We start from the raw sequence: 20,952 nt of genomic DNA on the forward strand, positions 1-20,952 counted from the left end.
TAGAGAAGAATGATATGTTTTGGGCTGATATGAAAGATTTCATTATACAAAGCTTTGATACACTGGAGGTGTTTCTTTTGTAAAATCTATGAACAATCTAGGCTCTAAAAGCTCAGGGATATCAGCATGTTCTCTGGAGACTTTAAGAACTGATTTTCAAGTCAGTCAGACATTCGTAAGCAAAAAAACCTACTGGTCAGCCAGAAGATGTTTGTCCAGAGGTTTAAATCTCAAACCAAGATGTGTGGGTTCTAAGACGCAGAAAAAACTAGGCGCATTAGCTAATTGTAACTCAGATTTCCATTGCCTTAGAACTCTTATAATCTGCTTTGATGTCCTAAATGAGTTCAGGGACCTTTTGTATTTGGAGCAAATGAATTCCTCTTAGCCAAACATAGACAGGACTTATGCCCAGTAAGGACAGAACACTGGATCTTTGTCTCTAAAGGAGTTAATAATTTTCAGTACAGTCATTTCATATCTATGACTCAGTAATGACAGCTAGAGGTCCTTGCTATGCAATGTTTGTCAGAGATTAGGAGTGGAAAGGCAAAAACATACTTTCCAGCAATTTAGTAAATTAAAATTTTCCTGATAATTCAATGTTTATGTAGAGAGAGGGGAGAAAAATACTCAAAGCATGCTCTACAGATGGGAAACTTGAAACACAGTGCTCACTCAAAATAATAATGTAGCATTGTTATAAAGTATTTCAAAGTTTGCTTTTATTAAAAGTGCTATATAGGGTTCACTTGGGCAGCACTTATATTAAATTGGACCAATGCATAGGACCCTTGTGAAAGGATGACATGCAAATTATTGAAACATTTTTATATTTTTGCATTTTCAGCCAGAAGTGTAACATGTATGTGCAAAAATTAAACAATGCTACACTTCAGTAATACTAAAAATGTATTATTGTGAGTGGTGTGTAATTAGCCCAGTGAGACATCTAACAAGTCCATATACACCTCAGTAAGCACATATAGTTTGCTAATTAATAGAATATTTCTCTTTTGCAAACTAGTGGCAGATACTTGGATCACATTTATATATTTATAAAGCTGAAGATTTGATTATGGTCATTTTTTTTCCAAAAAGTGCCACAGTGACTCATGCTGTAGCTAATATAAATGATTGAAGTTGATTTCTACCTGTATTAAAAAAGAAACTAAAGCATGTTAAAAATATTAAGAGTGCATTGAAGCAAAAATTGATTCAAATTGGTCAGCGCCAAACTGGAAGTGGTTAGGAGTAGCCCAAGGACAGGAGTTAGAGGAAAGACTTTTATAGAAAGGAGGCAGAAGCAAAGCAAGGAAATCATTGGATTGGCTATAATTGAAGCAGTTACCTCATTTGGAAAAGTCTAGTAGGCTGTTTGTGGTGGGCTGTCCTTGGGTTTTGATTTGTTCACCTTTAACCATTTACAGGCTTAGGTTTTGGTTTCCTTAAGCGGGCTGCTAAGGTATTAGAACCACCTCAGTCTAAGGGCCTCCTTGTTTAATTAATTTAACACCTATAAGGCTAGCATTCATTTTCAAAATACACTGTGGTCTTGTTTTCCACAAAACTTAATTTGCATTCTCAGTCAAATGCTCTTTCAGTTAAATGGAGTGATAGTATATGAAAATAATTTCTCACCACAACTGCACTTACAATTTCCCTCAGCAAGAGCAAACCAACATTTGAAAGTGGACGCCAGAAGGCATTAACTCTCCATGTCTGAATCCAGGATATAATAAAAGTAAGAGAACAGAGAAACAAAATAGAATTAATGAGGCTTCCTCTTTTACTTGATTATTCTTTGCTTGCTTGATTAATTGAACTTCTATATTTAAAAGAAAATAGATTGCGAACATTCCAGAAGTTGTATCTCAGGTTCATAAAACTCTGGATAAAAAGAAAAAAGCTATTTTTTAAAGAGACATTTTGATAACTGACTATCAATAAGGAAAGTTTTACATTTACTTTAAATTCATGTAGCATTTTACTACTAGAAAAATGGAGAAATTCAAATAAATCTTTAACATGTATATAAAGATAAAAATACAGACAGATTATCTGAGGGGGGAAAAAATTTAAAGGACCAAGAAGAAACTTGAAAAGCAGTACTAGCGTGCTCATCACATTGTCTTAAATACATTTTTGTTCGTTATGGCAGAGGCTTTTCATTGCCTACTCAATGTCTATCTCCCTCTTCTGAATAAAAATATTCTCAGGTTTCCTTGCAGCTAAATGTGGCCATATTTCTAAGTTCTCTCTAATGACGTATAAGTTGTGTACAGCTGCAGGGGCGAGAAAGGAGAATTCCTTAATGGAGAGCAGGTTGGTCTTGCAGTCAATATATTTCTTTACTGGAGCTCCAGCAGCCACATTGACCTTGAGGATTAAGAATAGTGAAGGGAATTTGCAGCGGTCATGATACTGTACATAGAAAACCCCAAAGATTCCACCAAGAGACTACCAGAACTGATAAATGAATTCAGTGCAGTAGCAGAACACAAAATTAATACCCACAAATCAGTTGAATTTTGATGTGCTGATAATAAACTATCAGAAAGGGAAATTAAGAAAAAAAATCCCATTCACAATTGCTCCAAAAAGGATGAAGTACCTGGGGATAAATCTAACCAAGGATGTAGAAAACTTGTACTTAGAAAATTATTGGGCACTTAAGAAAGAAATGGAAGAAAATATGAATAAGTGGAAGCACATACTATGTTCACGGATAAGAAAAATTAACATCATTGAAATATCCATAGTACCCAGAACAGTCTATAGATTCAATGCAATTCCTATTAAGATATCAATGACATATTTCACAGAACTAGAAAAAATGTTTCAAGAATGTATATGGAACCACAAAAAGCCCCAAATAGCAGCAACGATCTTGAGAAAGAAAAACAAATTTGGAGGAATCATGCTACCTAATATCAAACTATACTATAAGGCCATAATAATCAAAATACCATGGTACTGTCATAAAAACAGACACATGGATTACTAGAACAAAATAGAGAGCCCAGAAATAAACTCACAACTTTATAGTCAATTAATATTTGACAGAGGAAGCAAGCGCATACAATGGGCTAAAGATAGTTTATGCAATAAATGGTGCTGGGAAAATTGGACAGATATGTGCAGAAAAATGACACAAGACCACCTTCTCATGCCACACACAAGAACAAATTAAAAATGGATTAAAGACTTAAATGTTAGATCTGAAACCATAAAAATCCTGGAAGAAAACATAGGTAGTAAAATCTTGCTTATTGCTTATAGCAATATTTTTTCCTGACATATCTCCCCAGGTAAGAGAAACAAACAAACAAATAATCAAAAAACTCAAAATAACAATTGGGACTATATAAAACTAAAAAGTTTTTGCATAGCAAAGGAAACCATCAACAAAATAAAAAGACCACCCCCTGAATGGGAGAATATATTCAATGATACATCTGATAAAGGGTTAATATCCAAATTTATAAAGTACTTATAAAACTCAGCACCAGTAAAACAAACAATCTAATTAAAAATGGGCAAAGGACCTGAATAACACTTCCCCAAAGATGTCATACAGATGGCTATATGAGAAGATGATCAATGTCACTAATCCTCAGAGAAATGAAAATTAAAACCACAATGAGATATTACCTCACACTGGTCTGAATGGCCCTCATCAATAAATCAAGAAAAAACAAGTACTGGCGAGAATGTGGAGAAAGAGGAACCCTTTTGCATTGTTGGTGGGAAAGTAGACTTGTGCAGCCACTGTGGAAAGCAGTATGGAGTTACTTCAAAAAATTAAAAGTGCCTTATAACCTAGCAATTCCACTTCTGGGAATTTACCCAAAGAAACCCAAAACACTAGTTCAAAAGAATATAAGCATTCCTACATTCGTTGCAGTATTATTTACAATAGCCAAGATGTGGAAGCAACCTAAGTGTCTATGAGTAGATGAGTGGATAAAATAACTGTGGGACATTTATACAGTGGAATAGTACTCAGTCCTAAAAAAAATAAAATAAATAAAAAGAAGACAATTTTACCTTTTACAATAGCTTGGATGGACCTGGAGAACGTTATCCTATGTGAAATAAGCCAGCCAGAGAAAGACAAATACCATGTGATTTCACTCACATGTGGAATCTAATGAACGAACTGAACTAACAAGCAAAATAGAAACAGACTTAGATAGAGAACAGGGTGACAGCTAAGGGAGGGGGAGGGTAAAGGGTGGAGAGACCTCGAGCGAAACAGAGCAAGGCCTCGGGGACATGGACAACAGTGTAGTGATTTCGGGGAGGAGGGTGGTGGGTGCAGGTGAAAGAGGGTCTAAGGGGGATATATGGTAATGGAAAAATACAATAAAATTAAATTTTAAAGAAACAATAGTGAAGGGAAATGATCAAAGCCCCATTCCCTGGTGTCTTTAGAAGCCACCATATTCCCCCTTTAGGTTCACCTCTGTTATTATTAAATGAATGCAATTCCTAATTGATATATTTGTCAAGTGTGGAAACTAAAATTTACCTTTTTTTAGAAGGGGACTATAGCTAATGTCCAGATGCCAATCCCTAATATAGAGTAGACACCTCCGACATACTTTTTCAATATGCAGAGTTTTTGTACTAGAAAATATACATAATATTATCATAAGTGAACATGGTGGATTTATGACTTTTTTCTCTTTAACTATATCCTATTAATCAAGTTCAAGCAACCTTCATTACATCATCAAATAAGGCAAATATTTTAAAGAAAATATTATATATGTAAATACTTTTATTCGTCTTTATAGTCTATTTCTTACCCTTAGGTTTCTCGTGAGGTAACATGGAGAATCGCGATGATAATACACCTAATCTGGGTTAAGAATATCTTTATATAAGAACATACTGTTGACACGGGTGAAAGTGGAATTTATCCCTGAATTATTGTGAAAATTGCCTTAGCATTTTACTTGAACAGAACTTGTTTTGAATCTGAATAGGTTCTTGCTTAGAATATGTGCTGCCTTCAGGGAAGGATTGTGTTAGATAATCTGCATGGCATTGAACAAAACTCTTTATTTTGAAATGTTCAGTTCATACTTATTTGATGATGCCAAATTGTTTGCTTTGTTACGCTGTTGACAGAATCCAAGAAGAAAACATTAAGTTATATATTGCTCAAGTCTAGTGTACCAATAACTGATTTGGAGGGCAATAAGAGATTAGGCAAATAAAATAAGAATGCTATTTTTAAATGTAATATTCTGTAACATACCTGATTACATACTTATGATCCTGGATAGAATGAACTAATAAAATCCAAGAAGCATTTTATTTCCATATTGTATGTATTCAGCAAACCCTAAGTGATCATTTTAAGACACTGTGGTGTCCAACCAGTTTTGCTTTATCTCTGGTATTCTCCCATAGAGACATCGCAATAAAAATAGACACTCCTACTCAGATTTTTATTCATGACTCTGTGATGCTTGTGCATTTGAGGGTATTTATTGCTTAGTTCAGTAAGTCCATCTGATTTACGTTTTCAGTAAGAAATGATTACAGTAGCACTTAGCTGTCTTTGTTCACTACCTCTTCCATTGAGACACGATGTTTCTTCTTTTTTTCTATGCTCACCTTTTCTCCAACCCACCAGTAAATTATCAAGGGGCTGCAACTACAGAAAATCCTTCCTGGTTTTTCTCTACTCTTCTTTCTCTTCATGAAAAATATTAAGAAGATATTCAGGTCAGCAGCCTAACTATTTCTTCATATTTGTCCTCTCTGAAGTCTCATATACTTTACCTTTAAGTGCAAACCTTCAAAGTCATAATTTTTGAACTCTCAGACCCCTCTATTCATAGTGATACTGATAGCTAATCTTAGAAGGTATGGAATTTTCACCTTATTTTTCCAGTGTAAAATGTCCTGGATGTGACACCAAGAGCTGTCTTCATAAGTTGTGTAATTGGATATTCAATTGTGGAATGGCATGTATCCATCATTATGATATCATACAGAATATTTTCACTGCTTCCCAAAATCCTCTCTACTCTGTGCATTCATTCCTCCTTCCTCATTAATCCCTGGCAACCACTGATCTTTTTACTGTCTCCATAGTTTTATATTTTTCCAGGCTATATTTGAATTCATATGCTATGTAGCCTTTTCAGATTGAATTCTTTCACTTAGTGATATGCATTTAAGTTTCTCCCATGTTTTTTCATGGTCTGATAGCTAATTTCTTTTTAGAGCTGAATAATATTCCATTGTCTGTATGTACCACAGGTTTATCTATTCACCTCCTAAGGCATATCTTGGTTGCTTCCAAGTTTTGACAATTAGGCATAAAGCTGCAATGAACATCCATGTGCAGGTTTTTGTGTAGATATAAATTTTCAATTCCTTAGTAATTAATTTTTTGGAAATAAGTTCATGCAATCAATATATATTTCTTCTTACCTTCTTATGTGCCAGGCACTGTGCTAGTTTCTGGAATGGACTTGTGCCTGCCTTCACGTCTGTTGTCCCTGGAGAATGCAGGCCCATGAGGCAGGTATATGCCTAGAGTGCTTATCACTGTATTCACGGATTCCAACACTTTTCTTGATATTTATTTATTTATTTATTTATTTATTTATTTATTTATTGTGTGTGTGTGTGTGTGTGTATAAAAATACACATCTGTGTAAAAGTGACTGAGAAAGCTATAAAGGAAAAGGATGAGAAACAGGCAAATGCAAACAATAACAAACCAGGAGGCAGTACAGTTTGTCTTCTGTATCTGCAGTTGCATATCAGGAGGTTCAGCCAACCACAGATGGAGAATTCAGAAAAGAAATATTACATAGTTGCTGAGTGAGGCCTACTATATAGTTAGGACTACAATGATTGCCTGTACTGGACAGGTACTTTTTTTTTACATTATTCCCTAAACAATATAGTATAACAGCTATTTACATAGTGTTTACATTTTATTAGGTATTATAAGTAATTTAGAGATGATTTTAAGTATGTAGAATATGCATAGTTATAGGCAAATGCTATGCCATTTTTATAAATGACTTGAGCACCTGCAAATTTTGATATTCTCTGGAGGCCCTGAAAATAGCCTCCCCAGACACTGAGCGATGACTGTGTAATAATATCAGTCAACGTTGAATTAAATACAAAGCACCTTATAATAATAAAGATATTGTCTTCAGTGAAAACCTGGAGTCAACATTTAGTACTGTACAATAAAGCATCAAAATTTATATTTTATTGTTTATTAACTATATTGTTTATTATTATATATGTATATTGTCTATTATTAACTAAATAATAAACCCACGGAAAAACCTTCCTTAATTTTTGTATGTACATTTTTCCATACAAAAATATGTGTATATATTTTGTATGAAAAAAATAGAGGGAGAAATAAATGTGACAATATCAAAATGAAGGATTCTTACTGAATAAAGAGAGCTATAAACAAAGTTCACATACTGGGCAATCAGATATTTGAAATATCTAAAACTTACAAAAAATTCATATCTGCAATGAAAAACTGGAAACTCTCAAGAAAGGACATAAAGTCCAGTAAGAAAATGCACAGAAGTAATATATAATTTCACAGACAAGAAAACTAAAAATCTAACAGGTATTTAAAGAAATACTTAATATCAATAGTTATCAAGAGAAATGTTAATTAGAACAATAATTAGATGGCATCTGACACTCTACAGCATGTGGAATATTAGACAACGAAAGCAGCAGGTTGTAGTGAGCAGAGGGGAATGCCGGGACCTGGGGAGGGAGGCCACAGAGCAGGTATATGTCTAGAGCGGTTTGGTAACATTCGGTGAGATTGTGCCTGTGTGCACCCAGCGACCCAGTGACTGTCTCAGAGAACTTCTCCCCCTTGATCCCAAAGTGATATGTCAAAAAATCTTCATTTTTTTTTTGTAGAAAGTTAGATTCATCAATAAAAGAATTGATAAGTAAAATATGGCATATTAATATGTATTATAGGACTATATGCACATTAGAAAGACCAGATAGTTATAGAAGTATCAATCTGGGGCGGTTTTTAAGAATAACATTAATAGGAGGAAAGTAAGAAGCAGAATGTGATGTATGGCATAATACTATTGGTATAGTTTAATATATACACACAAAAAACTGCAGAACATATTTTACAAGAATATGTGCCTATTTGAAGAAACACAGTAAACGTATTTAAATAGATGTCTAGGAAGGCAGAGTAATAGAATTAGAATCTTGGCATAAAGTGGAAAAATAAACAAGAGAAGGTCTTGGGCAGACTGGTGTCCCAAGAGGGGAGAGGGAGAGAGAAGGAAAAAGCAAAGGGAGAGAATTGGCTAAAGGGAAGAAAGACGAGTGGGAACCTGGATTACCAACTCTCTCCTCACCTGCAGCTGTTCTCCTTCTTAGGCTCCATAATGGGGCTTCCAACTAAGATTTCACTTAAAGAAAAAAAAAAAATTCTAATTCTGAAAAGCACTTTTAAAGACATGGACCTAAGGGATAAAGCGCTGCACTTAGAAGCAAGCGCCTTAAATTTCACAACCTGCCCCAACACAATCTCTGTGCCCTAGGGTAAAACCCTGAAACCTTTCGTCTTGGTTTCCCTATCTGTAAACTGAGAGAAAAACTCCTCCGTTTTCCTTAATCTTTGAAGATTGTTATGATAAGTAAAAAAACCTGATGACCCTTGATATTATATCTAAAAGCAATGAGTCATGCAAGATAATACCTGTCGCTGTGCTGTATTAATGTATAGAATTGTTCTTGCCCAGAGGTTTCTTTGTACCACCTGTGTGCCGTAAAAAACTACATGGGATCATGTTTAGAAATATGCCTGTGGAAATCTCTGTACTCATCTCAGACTCCCCTCCTATCTCCACCCCAAGTGAGTAATGAGGTAAGGTCCTCAGATACTCCGCCAGTCACACACTTTTCTTAGAAGTAGGTCTAGGCTAGGTTCCCTTAGGACTGAGTAAACAGTATGATTTATAAAATGTCTAACGTCTGTTGTTTCTCTTCTCTTTTGCTGATTTATCTCTTTAATTAACCCAGTGGTTCTCAAACTTTACCCTCTTAAAAATTATCGGAAGCTCCAGAGAACTTCGACTTTCGTGCATTGTATCTATTGGTATTTACTCTATTAGATATTAACACAGAGAAAGTAAAATAATATTTATTCATCAATTCATTTGAAAATAATAACAAACCCATTGTAGCTAACATAAAAACATATTTTCCAAAGCAAATAACTATGTATTTCAAAATAAATAATGATGATTTCCAAAAGCAAAACAAAACAAAACATTAGAATAGTGGTATTTTTTAATATAATTTTGCAAATCTCTTTAGATTCTTATAAATGCTTCTAGAAGAATATGTTCAGTAAAATATTGTCTCAGAAAATTTTAAAGCAAGGAATATACTACTTCCACAGTTAGAAATTAGCTTAAATTGAAAACTTTGTCTTTCATCTGTTATTAAAGGAATAGCATTTTCTGTTTTAAACTAAATGAAGAGATCCAGGAAAATTTGACTTCAAAATATTTGTCTTGCAGATGATTTTATAAGGAACCTTAAACCTGTCTGGAATAATACTAGGTTGAACTATGTGAAATTCCTAATATATGACCATTTTTTGACCTATAAAATAGAAATTTCATATGGGTTTTTCTATTATGGATAGGAGAGTACAACCTCTTTGTGGCTTAAAAAAAAAAATTCCTAAAGTAGAATGTTTACCTACCCTGAGGAATCAGTTAGGTTATACTACTGAATAGTATTTCTCCAAGAATAGTAGTCTTGGAGAAGTTTCCTGAAACAGTTTGAAGACATGGTTTATGGGTTGAGTCTTGACTAAGCTCAGGCAAAGAACTTTATGATAAATTTATTGGTTCTCACTTTGTATTTTTACCATAGCACATCACATTTGTTTGAGATGAAAACTGATTTTAATTTATTTGAAATCAAAATACTAGGAATCAGGGGCAGATTTGACAATACAAATCTTAAAATTGTGCATTTTTATTATTGCTGAACAGTCTTGTTAGAACTCACCATTATAGTACCAGTATAGCAAGAATACTTTCCTTTGACTAAGAAGCAAGAATATATTTATAGGTTTATCCACTCAGAACACTTATTGTGAGATAGATCTACTATTTAATCATATAAATATATATCTATGTAGTGATATTTTTTACTTGCAATGTATTCCTTCTTAGACCAAAAGCCATCCTATCAAACCCAAAAAGTATGTAAAGATATTGCTTGACATCAATGCTTTATGTTTTAAAATATAAATTGTTACTGTGTTCTGGTATCCTAATGTGCCACAACCAAAGCAATCACTTTTTAATTTATTGTGAACCTAAATGTTAATTATTATTTTTTCCTTGAACTGTGTAGTAGTTATAAATTATTTGAAAGACAGTGTGAAATGTCAACAAATCTTATATGACAGTATAGCTCATTTAGTGTTTTAAATCAATAGTATTTCACATTGGGACCTAGGGAACCAGGATTTTTAACCAAAATGCAGAAAGGCTTTCTATTATCGCTACAGCATTGTACAGAAAATCCAAAGTTTTTTGTTTTTGGGGGGATTTTTTGGCCATCATCACTCAGTTCTGTAAGTATGCAAGTCCATGGCTATTTAAGATAAAATATCTGCATTTATTGAGTACTTTATCAAAGAATACTTAAAGCTATCTACCACCAGTCTTAAATTATGTCCACAGAGGAACTCCTAAATAAATACAAGATAGTAGAAATGAAAGTGATATAATACAGAATATCATTTTCAGTGAAGTGGTCAGGTTCAAGAAGAAGAATAGCCATTCAGTTCCTGGCATCAGGGAAGCAATAAATGGAGTCCAAATAGGAGAGAGCAGAACTGTGGAGGTGTGTGCCACAGCCTGGTGTTCCCGGATCCTGTGTTGACTTACCGACCTAGCCAGGATGCATCCCACTCACCAAGTCACCTCGGACACATCTGGGGGGACAGGGGAACTGTGACATTGATGCTGGCTGTGGAATGGGCTCTGGAAACTTGTCAAAGAATCATAAATCAGTCAAAGAGAAGTTGATCTCTAATTATTTATATTCCTTTTCCTTTGGAAAGCAATATCAGATACTTTCAAGATACTGAGGCAAAAAAAGTATAAATCAAATAATTGCTAATTTTTCTTTTGGTTTATTATTTTGGGGAACAACAACCCCCAATTTTTTTTTAGCATCTTTTCTTAGGACATGTTTCTGTCCAAATCATTTTCAAATCTCTGTTTTCTGACTCCTGTGTTTTCTATACTGTGCCTGTGGCACCCAAAAGCCAAACAGTATATATATAAAAATTTTAACAATGTTATCCTAACCCTCTCTTCCTTATCTGTGATTCTGATCCATCTTCCTTTTACCAGTCTCCTAAACCAAACCTGAGAGAGCAGGTAGAATGGCCAGTGCAGGACTGCCTGTTACCTTCTCCTTCTCATAAAGAAACTAATAAGGACCTCTGTATAGAGAAATGACCATTTAATTGAAATCTGGGACAAAGCTTTGCTAAATGTTTTAAGTAAAAGCCTTGTTTACCATTTTAGTTTTTTTGATGTCCCTGATAGCATGAAATGCTCATTCAGGTAATACCGTCATAGAAACGCTACAGCTAGCAGGCTTATTGCCTTTGCCAAGAATCTTTAAGTAACTCAATTAACTATTACCACACAGGCTTCCATGCTTCAGTGAGCAATTAGTCTCAGAAATTCCCTTCAAAGACTTGTTGAGCCTCACTATCTTGGCATCTGCACGTGCAATTTTTTGGGACAATACCTCAGTAATGGGGCAGCTTTATTTTATAAGTCAGTAGTCCCCAAACTTTTTGGTGCCGGGGACCGTTTTGTGGAAGACAGTTTTTCCTCATACTGGGGTGTGGCAGGGGGATGGTTTCGGATGATCCGAGCACATTACGTTCAAGCTCACCTCCTGCTGTGCAGCCCAGTTCCTAACAGGCCCGACTGGTACCAGCCCACAGCCCGGAGGTTGGGGACCTGTACTATAAACAGCTTCAGAAAATAGCTTCATAAACACAATGCAATTATACAAATATGATTTAAAACTACTTTGAAAAAGGGAGTTTTGAACTAATTTGATTAAAACCATAAATTAGTCTTTATCTGTTTCTTTGTTCCCATTCATGGTCTAACACTTGTAGAGTAAACTGAAGCTAACATAATGAATTAGGAAAAATTCCCCTCCTGAGAGCCAGTGTGGCTTAGCAAAGTGATATTTAATGTTTTCTATGATATTTATTTAACTAAAATGGCTGATTAGATGTTAAATAGAACAGAGGTTAATGATCTTTGTTATTGGTATTATAAAAAATTAAAAAAGAATAAAATAGGGTTAATGATGTATGACATTATTGTTTTTATGGAGATTAAAATCATGCAGTTGTTGGCTGCCATAAAAAATGGGCACCAAGCTGTGAGTAATTAGCAAAAGTATATTATCTTCTAACCTTATAATTAATTAATTTGTTTGGCTGAAGTACTTTTTTATGCTGGTCTTCATTGGTTTCATGTAAATATAAAAATCTGTACATAATTTTAATTCTAAGTCATAAAAGCAAACTTGCAATGCTTTTCTACGTCTGAGGGGAAAAAAACAATGAAACCTTTACCCAATACCAAAAGAAAAAGAAAGAACGCATGGAAGAGATGGGATGATCAACAGCTTCTGGACGTGGTCAAGGGAATGGAGACCTATTGGAATAAGTTTTGGAGGTGCTTTTTTTAACTTTGGATCATATTCCCTGACTCTGACAGCTACCACCAAACCAGAAATACTGTTTTGTTCATTGGATTGTTTAACCAAGACTTGTTTTGTTTTGTTTTCCTTTTCTACTTGCACTATTTTTGGTTTGCTAGATTTAGGACTTAAAAATACTGGATGTCCCATTACATTTGAATTTCAGGTAAAATATGAGCAATATTTTAGTAATGCTTCCATGCAATATTTAGGACTTACTTATACTAATAAATTATTTGTTGTTCACCTGAAATTCAAATTTATCTGGAATTCTGTGTTTTATTTGGCAACTCTAAGTATTTAAGCTCTCTGAATTTTATTGCACTAACAGTGGCTAATAAATTCAGACATCAGATTTAAAATGGAATATCCTCAAGATATAAAAATGCAAGTATTCCTCTCTTACAATTAAATTCAAACTTGTACTTTCGCCCCTAAACTTTACCATCATTTGTTTATACAAAATTCACAAAAACATTCACTTCTTTTTATGGGTTGTTGCTATATTATTAGTCTACATACATTTCTAAATAAGGCTTCTTTTTCCTAAGTTCTTCATTTCCCTGGTATCATAGCTACAAATTGTATACTAGAAAGGTATGATACTGATTGGAGTAAACAAGAGTAGAAACCATATGATAGTCCTGAAGGCTACCTGTTGCTGACTGTAGTCATCTTTCAACATTCCCTCTACCTAGCATTTCTATTCCTAGTCACAATATGGCTAGTTATGTCCAAAGAGTTATAGATTTCTAAGGAGATAGTTAATAGTTTTTCTATTCTTTTTACAAGGAACTAATGAGATTTCTAAGAAAGATTGGGATATTTAGATTCTGATAAAGTTTACAAAGATATATTTTTGTCCTGGCTGACCTGGCTCAGTGGACTAACCACTGGACTGTGAAGCAGAGGGTTGCTGGTTCGATTCCCAGTTGGGGCATATGCTTGGGTTGCAATCTAGAAACCCAGTGGGGGGTGCACAAGAGGCAACCACACATTGATGTTTCTCCCTCCCGCCCCCTTCTCTGGAAATAAATAAATAAAATCTTTTAAAAAAAGTTTACAAAGATATTTTTTAAAGTTAGCTTAAATTCTAAAGTGAATTTTTTACATCATTACATTACTTTGTGCCTAAAGTGAGGGAAAAAAAAATTGGAGGAAAGTATGTTTGATTCAGTCTTCTTAAGTTATTTATTGGATTTTGATCATTTCCTTCTAACCGTATTTTTTTTTAGACAAAAGGACATGCAGGCTTTCTAAGTATTTTTTTCTTAATTTGTTAGATTTTATATCTTTGGAGGAAAATAAATAAATTTATTCTTGATCATGATCATATTTGGATGCAGATGAACAAAGGTGCGAGTCCCTAGAAGGAATAATCATTTCTTTTTGTGTTGCCATCAGGGAAGAGTATTACATAAAAAGAATTTGTGTGTCACTAATAGTTACACGAGTTAAACATGTTGACGTTTATCCTTATGTTTCAGTGGGCTATAGGCGTGTTTTCTTAAATTTGTTAATATATTTTGTTTTCATACAAAAACTTATACAAAACTCAAAGTTGTTATATTGAACCTATTCATTCAATCAAAGCTTCATTTTTACATAATACATTTTAGACAGTGAATGCTGTGTAGCCACAGAGGTACATCAGGGTCAAACCATATGAAATCGCCAATATTTGTCTGTTTCTTAAGGACAAAAACAACGATTTCAAATAGCACAATCTAGTGTAAGTTTTTTGTCTTCCCTGGAGAAACTGGGAAATACAAGCAACAGAATACATTTTAATACATGAAAAGTGGTGGTTATGTGGACCAGTGTTTTTCACACTTTCATCATCCATGTGAGTACTACTTGTATTTTTTTTAATGATTTATTTATTTATTTTTAGACAGAGGGGAAGGGTGAGAGAGAGGGAGAGAAACATCAGTGTGTGGTTGTCTCTCTTGCGCGCCCTACTGGGGACCTGGCCTGCAACTCAGGCATGTGCCCTGACTGGGAATCAAACCAGCGACCCTTTGGTTTGCAGGCCGGTGCTCAATCCATTGAGCCACACCAGCCAGGCTGCTTGTATTTTTATCTACTTAACATTCTTTCAATGAGTCACTTTCTAAAACTTAAGTAAATTTAACTATTTTAATCATTATTATCCTTTAGAACAGTGATTTTTCAACTGGTGTGCCCGAAGAATTTTTAAAAGATGTAATACGTGACTACTTAGTTAGGGGCACTGATCTCTTCCCTTAGGTTGTCAAATTAAAAAAAGACAACAGCCAATACAATAGCCATCTGGTGTGAATGAATAAAAATTATACTTATTTTTTGCCAGATTGGCAAAAAATATGCTTTTGGTGTGCTGTAGAATTTTAGTAATCAGCTTGTGTGTGCCATGAAATGAAAAAGGTTGAACCTGCTGCATTACAACATACTAGTTTGAAATGCTAGCTGCATATTTTCTAATAGCCCTCATGTTTATCAGTGTTCCACAAAATTCACCTTACAAAGTTAGACAAGCATCACTCCTTAGAAAACCACTGGTATTGATAGAAATGCTATGGAAGTTCTGCTACATTGGTCATTTTTCAAATGTTTCTGAAAATTCAGGCAGAGATGTAGGTCACCAGAGGGAAATTTCCATTTTTAGTAATAGAAATCTGAAAAGAAGAAATGGAAATGGCATTTCCCCCCCTAAAATTTATATTTAGATTATTGGCTATATTAGACTAAACCATAAGAAACTAGCATTCTTATGGATCAAAAATGTTTGTATAACGGCAATTTCTTGTGGCTTAATCTAGTATATAGTGGACCCTTCCTTTTCATGAGGGAATTAAACCGCGGGTATGTTTGGATTATCTATGAAGATGTGCAATACAGTTCTCAGAAAGGCTTTCCTACTGTCCATAGCCACAGGGAGCTTGTTGAAGGGACTCCTTCCCTGAGCCATTTCACAGCAGTATCTGCAGTGACCTTTTACATACAGCAAGTGAAAGCCGTGCAGGTAGTAGCGGGACTAGGTAAAGTAGCACACCTGCTTATGTTTCCCAATATCCTGCTCTGATTGAGTGAGACATCTACAAAGATCACCTTTTAACAGATCATTTGCCTCCTACCCACAGCCAGTCAAGTGGATAGAAGTATATCAACATAGCTGGGAGCAATCATCAGCCTGCTAAGTATATGGAAGGCAGACAGGCATGAGATGTGTGCACATGACTTGCCCTCTTTCAAAGGTCAGGCCACTACATTGCTAGTATATGCTTGGATGCAGGATGCCCAAATGTCCTGAGTTTAATTTCTCTGATGTCACTACTTGGATCTCATAATATGTGGTGACACTGGAAGATAGAAAATAACAGGAGATTTCAGTAGCATGAAAGAGAGTTTTGTACCTACTATAAAGCCAAAATATCTATGAAGACATCTCTAATTTTTTATGCAATTATTTTTTTTCTCTTCAGTAAGTGTTTATCATTATTTCTCTTTTTTAAAAAATGAATTTTGGGGGAAAATTGAGCTACAATTATGAATGCATGAACTAAATGCAATGCATTATGCAGAGAGAACTTCCTGCAGTATTAGCTATATAAAGCACTTAACCCATATTTGGAAAAGGTACTGTTTTACCATATTCTATAATCCTCATTTGGGGGACAGTACTCAGGATATTTTTCCAGTGAGAAGACATAATTTTGTGTTTGAAGGGGTAAAAGTAGAGACATAAATTATATTAAAATAAGTACAGAATTTAAATTGCTGAACACATCGAAAGTGTCCAATAAGTCATTTTTTTTTATTTAAACAAAAGCTCCAAAGTTTTTGAAAGGGATAAAGTCAACTTTAATGATTTCTCTATTTTTATTAAGTGCCTCTAACAACTTTTATAAAATTTTCTCTTTAAAGTTTAGTTATAGCTCAGTCTCAGAGATAACATTTTGAACAATTTTAATGCATGTGTACATAATGAATACAAATGACTTGACTAATGTTAAATACTTTATATAGATTTTGTACTGAATTAAAATACACACAAAATTTTAATATAAAATAGTATTGTGTCTAATAATTTTTAATATAACATTTTCAGTTATTACTTTAACATAGTATCTTTGAAATATTATCAAAGTTTAGCCAATATAGTCCTCACATAGTTTATAACATTATGTATCTCTGAGAAATGCTTCTTTGATAAATACATCTTAAAAGAAAACATGGAAGTTGTACATTTAATGTTAAATAAAATTTTCTGAGACAATTTTAACATAGCTTGTTTTACTGGATATATTTTGTTAGATGTTTATGTGAATGAATAGATAAACATCTTTTTTTGAATGGAACATCTTACAGTTATCAAGATTTGGGGTCAAAAGGAGATGAGGTATCTTCATTAATTATTCCAAGATTTTGGTAATGCTATAATGCTGTTTTTCATCTCCTGCTGGACAAAAAGTACAGGGGCTTTATGCCATGATCACTTATCTATTTTAATAGATATTAACAGAGTAGAATTGTTTGTTTAAAGTATCATGTTCATTTAGTAATTAAACAAAATCTGAGTCTTTAAGCAATAATTAATTTTCATTCTGCTTTATTTATTAATATGCATTAAAATTAGGTCATGATGGTCTAGAGAACAATAAAGATGAACGTAAATGTCTTGGTAGAAATGTATTCATTGCTTTAGTCTAATGAAAAAATTTGTAATTGATAACATTTATGAAAGGGTGGTGGTGGAAATGCAACATTAGTGGGTAATTTTTTTTCAGTCATTCTTAAAAGGATTTCTAAAACATTAGGTTAAATATAAAATTTGGCAGGAAAATTTTGTACTAGCTCCACCCACATTAGTCATGGTGAGTTCCTTTAGGTAAGGTCTTAACATTTTTTTTTCATTGCAATGTTAGAGGATTATTTCATAATTTCAAAATACCAGAACATAGCTGCATTACAGAAAAACAAATATGTTGAAAAATTTTGAGAAGGTTGTACATCCTTCACAGTAAGGAAATGGGTTAGCAAGTCATTCTTTCAAATCAGAGATTTATTTTCACATCATATATTTAAACACTATAACTCAGGGACTGTGCTTGTTTTATTTTCTTCCATTATCAATAATAACCTTAAAAATATTTAACCTTTCATAGGTTATAGGTTCAGTATTAGCTATCAAATACCATACTTAACAGGTTAATTTTTTTATTGGATTGTTGTGCTTGTATCAGCAGTCATGACATTATAACTTTAATTTCTTCAAGGAAGCAGTGTCAGAAGGAAATTATTTCTTGCCTGGATTTGTGTTTTGTAGCAACATGACCAATGCAGTAAAGTTTAATATATTATACTAGAATCATAATTCGTACATAACATATTGAATGTATATCATTACGAATGCAGGGTTCATTCTGCCCAGTTTTATCCTGAATTCTTACATCTATGTCATTATATTTCCCCCCTTCTATTTAATTATAAAGTAGAAAATAATCTTGTTATAAATATTACATAAGAAGATACTATCTTAAATTTAAGGTAACTTAGGGACAATTAATTTAAGTAAATATAATTTTTCAGCACAATTGAATTTATAAACCTGTTCTTATGTTTACATGTGCATGTAAAGTACTTTGATACCGTGATAACATTGAAAAGTATCGCCCTGAAGGAAATGGCTTCCCCTCTGTCATCTGCATTGACAAAAAATTATTAATCTTTATAAAGGATGCAGTTAAAGTCATCGGTGACTTTATCATGAAAATAACATAGAAGTGAGTTTAAATTTAGATGTCAGTAGTGATACAATGTTAACAGGAAAGAATTTCTAAGGATAAGTTCATCTTATGGTATAGTTATGTAAAATATTTTTTCAAGAATAGAAAAATAAATATAGGACTTCCATTTTTGGCAATAGAAAGCATAAGGAGCTTATATTGTACAGTATAGAATATATTTTGTGGCTTTCTCTAGCTGCCACTACGGTGCTCTGTCCGCGGCGCTCACTTCATCTGGTCCCTCGCACTGTGCCAGGCAGGCACTCACCCGCACCTCAGCCTCAGCCTGGGACTGAGCTCACCTGCATTCACTAAGCCCTTATCCTGCAAGATGATGAGGTGACAGTGACAGAAGAGAAGATCAATGCCCTCATTAAAACAGTTGGTATACATATGGAACCTTTCTGGCCAAGCCTGTTTGCAAAGCTTCTGGCCAACACCAACCTGGGGAGCCTCATCTGCAAGGAAGGGGCTGGTGGACCTGCCCAGGCTGGAGGGCCTGCCCTCTCTGCGATGCCGCCCCTGCTGGGGAGGAGAAAGTGGAAGCGAAGAGAGAAGAATCTGAGGAGTGTGACGATGACATGGGCTTTGGTCTTTTTGACTAAACCGCTTTTGTAATACATTAAACAAAAAGCTGAACTCGGGAAAATAAAAATATCACGTGGTTTGGAACAGTGTCTTTAGAAGAGATGTGTTTAAAAACTTTTATGTAATTTGGCATCATTTCAATAATTTAAATGTATCTTACTAAATTTTGTTCTGCAAAAGATTGGAAATTAAAAACAAAACAAAATAAAACAAACAAGCAAAAACCAGGTCTTGTGCCTCAGGTAATATGAGAAGCAGTGACCTGAGAGCTTTAGGTTTACCAGGCCCAGGCACTGCTCAGAGATAGAAAAATATCCTGGGTTTACAAAAATTGGGAAATCATTTCTTACATTTTTGCAAAGGTAGCAGGTGCAGATAATCAACACTATAACAACAAAAAGCAAATAATGAAAAATAAACAATGCTAACAACAAACCTGCTCTGGTAAAGGGGATTGTGTGGATACTTCAGCTCTGGGTGAATGAAAAAAGAATCCCATGAGAATCTCTACCAATTCTTTTTTACTGCCAGTTTGAGGCCCCAAGTCTTATTACCTATGTGCCCCCGCCCCAAAAGTAGAAAAACTAAGTATAAAGTATTTCTGATATGTAGTTTGCCAGACATTACCTTCTCTTCAAAAAATGCAAGGACCTAAGCTTGCTTTATTCTAATTAGCTCTCTTCCAATGTATATGCTATTATTCTTCAAGTTAATAATGCTTTCAACCTTATAACCTTTTATGGGACATACATTAAATATCTAGGAAACCACTGAAGAAATAGAAATTAAAAACTGAGGTGTGAAACAAGTAGGAGGAAAGGTAATAAGAAACAGAGATGAAAAAGTTTACATAAGTAATTCTAATATTTAATATGGATATCAAAACGTATGTTAATAGACTAAATTCTTCAATAAAATACATGATTATCAAAATGGAAATAAAAAAGAAATATGGCTATATGTTCTTTATAAGAGATGCAACTGTAATATAAAGACAAAGGATGGTTCACAGTAAAAGGTTAAAAAAGGAAGCTGTACTAGGCGTATTCAAAACAAAACAAATTGTGTGTAGCTGAACTGAAAGACATTGAAATAGGTTATAAGATACAAAGATCCTTAGAAATAGAGGATGACAACATTTTGACTTCTATCTATGAGCAATGAATGTAGCTTGTTAAAACTAATATAAATAATTAAAACAAACCTATATAAGATAGTTTGGTATTTGGGCAGAGATGAACAGCTAAACTGATGAATCAGATTGGAGAGCCCAGAAATGAACCTATCTGATGCAGAACAGAGTTTGCATTGGTAAAAGGATGGCTTATTGAACAGAAGTGCATTAGATCCATAGGTAACAGCATGCGCAGAAGTCAATTCTAGATAGATAAAAACTTAACGTTGAAAAACAGCACTTCAAATTTTTAGCATCAATCATAGAGACTATTTGCATGCATTCAAAAGCAGAGGGTGATTTCTTAATGTTAAAAGAGCCCAAAATAAAAAGTAAAAATGTTTTCTCTACCTTAAAATTAAAAAACTTGTCTTTATTAAAAAAGGTGAAAAGACAAGTAAAATAAGTATCATGTCTATATATGTACATACAGTATCATATATATTAGTATCTTATATGTATACACACATATATATATTTCCAAGAATCAAAAAGAAATGGATAACCCAATAACCTATTAAAAAAGGTATTAAAAAGTTACGAACAGTTATTTCTTAGAAGGGAAACCCAAGTTTTAATAAACATGAAAAATGCTTAAGC

At 33.9% G+C, this 20,952-nt stretch overlaps 1 pseudogene; it reads left to right on the plus strand.

The window, feature by feature from the left end:
• The window catches only part of LOC129063079 (60S acidic ribosomal protein P1-like), an 81,275-nt pseudogene extending 62,080 nt beyond the window's left edge, over positions 1 to 19,195 (plus strand).
• The last annotated feature ends 1,757 nt before the right edge of the window (positions 19,196 to 20,952 follow it).

The sequence above is a fragment of the Pteronotus mesoamericanus genome, unplaced genomic scaffold, assembly GCF_021234165.1.
Source record: "Pteronotus mesoamericanus isolate MK-2021 breed Mesoamerican mustached bat unplaced genomic scaffold, CSHL_Meso_final contig_164, whole genome shotgun sequence".
In the NCBI taxonomy this organism is placed as follows: domain Eukaryota; kingdom Metazoa; phylum Chordata; class Mammalia; order Chiroptera; family Mormoopidae; genus Pteronotus; species Pteronotus mesoamericanus.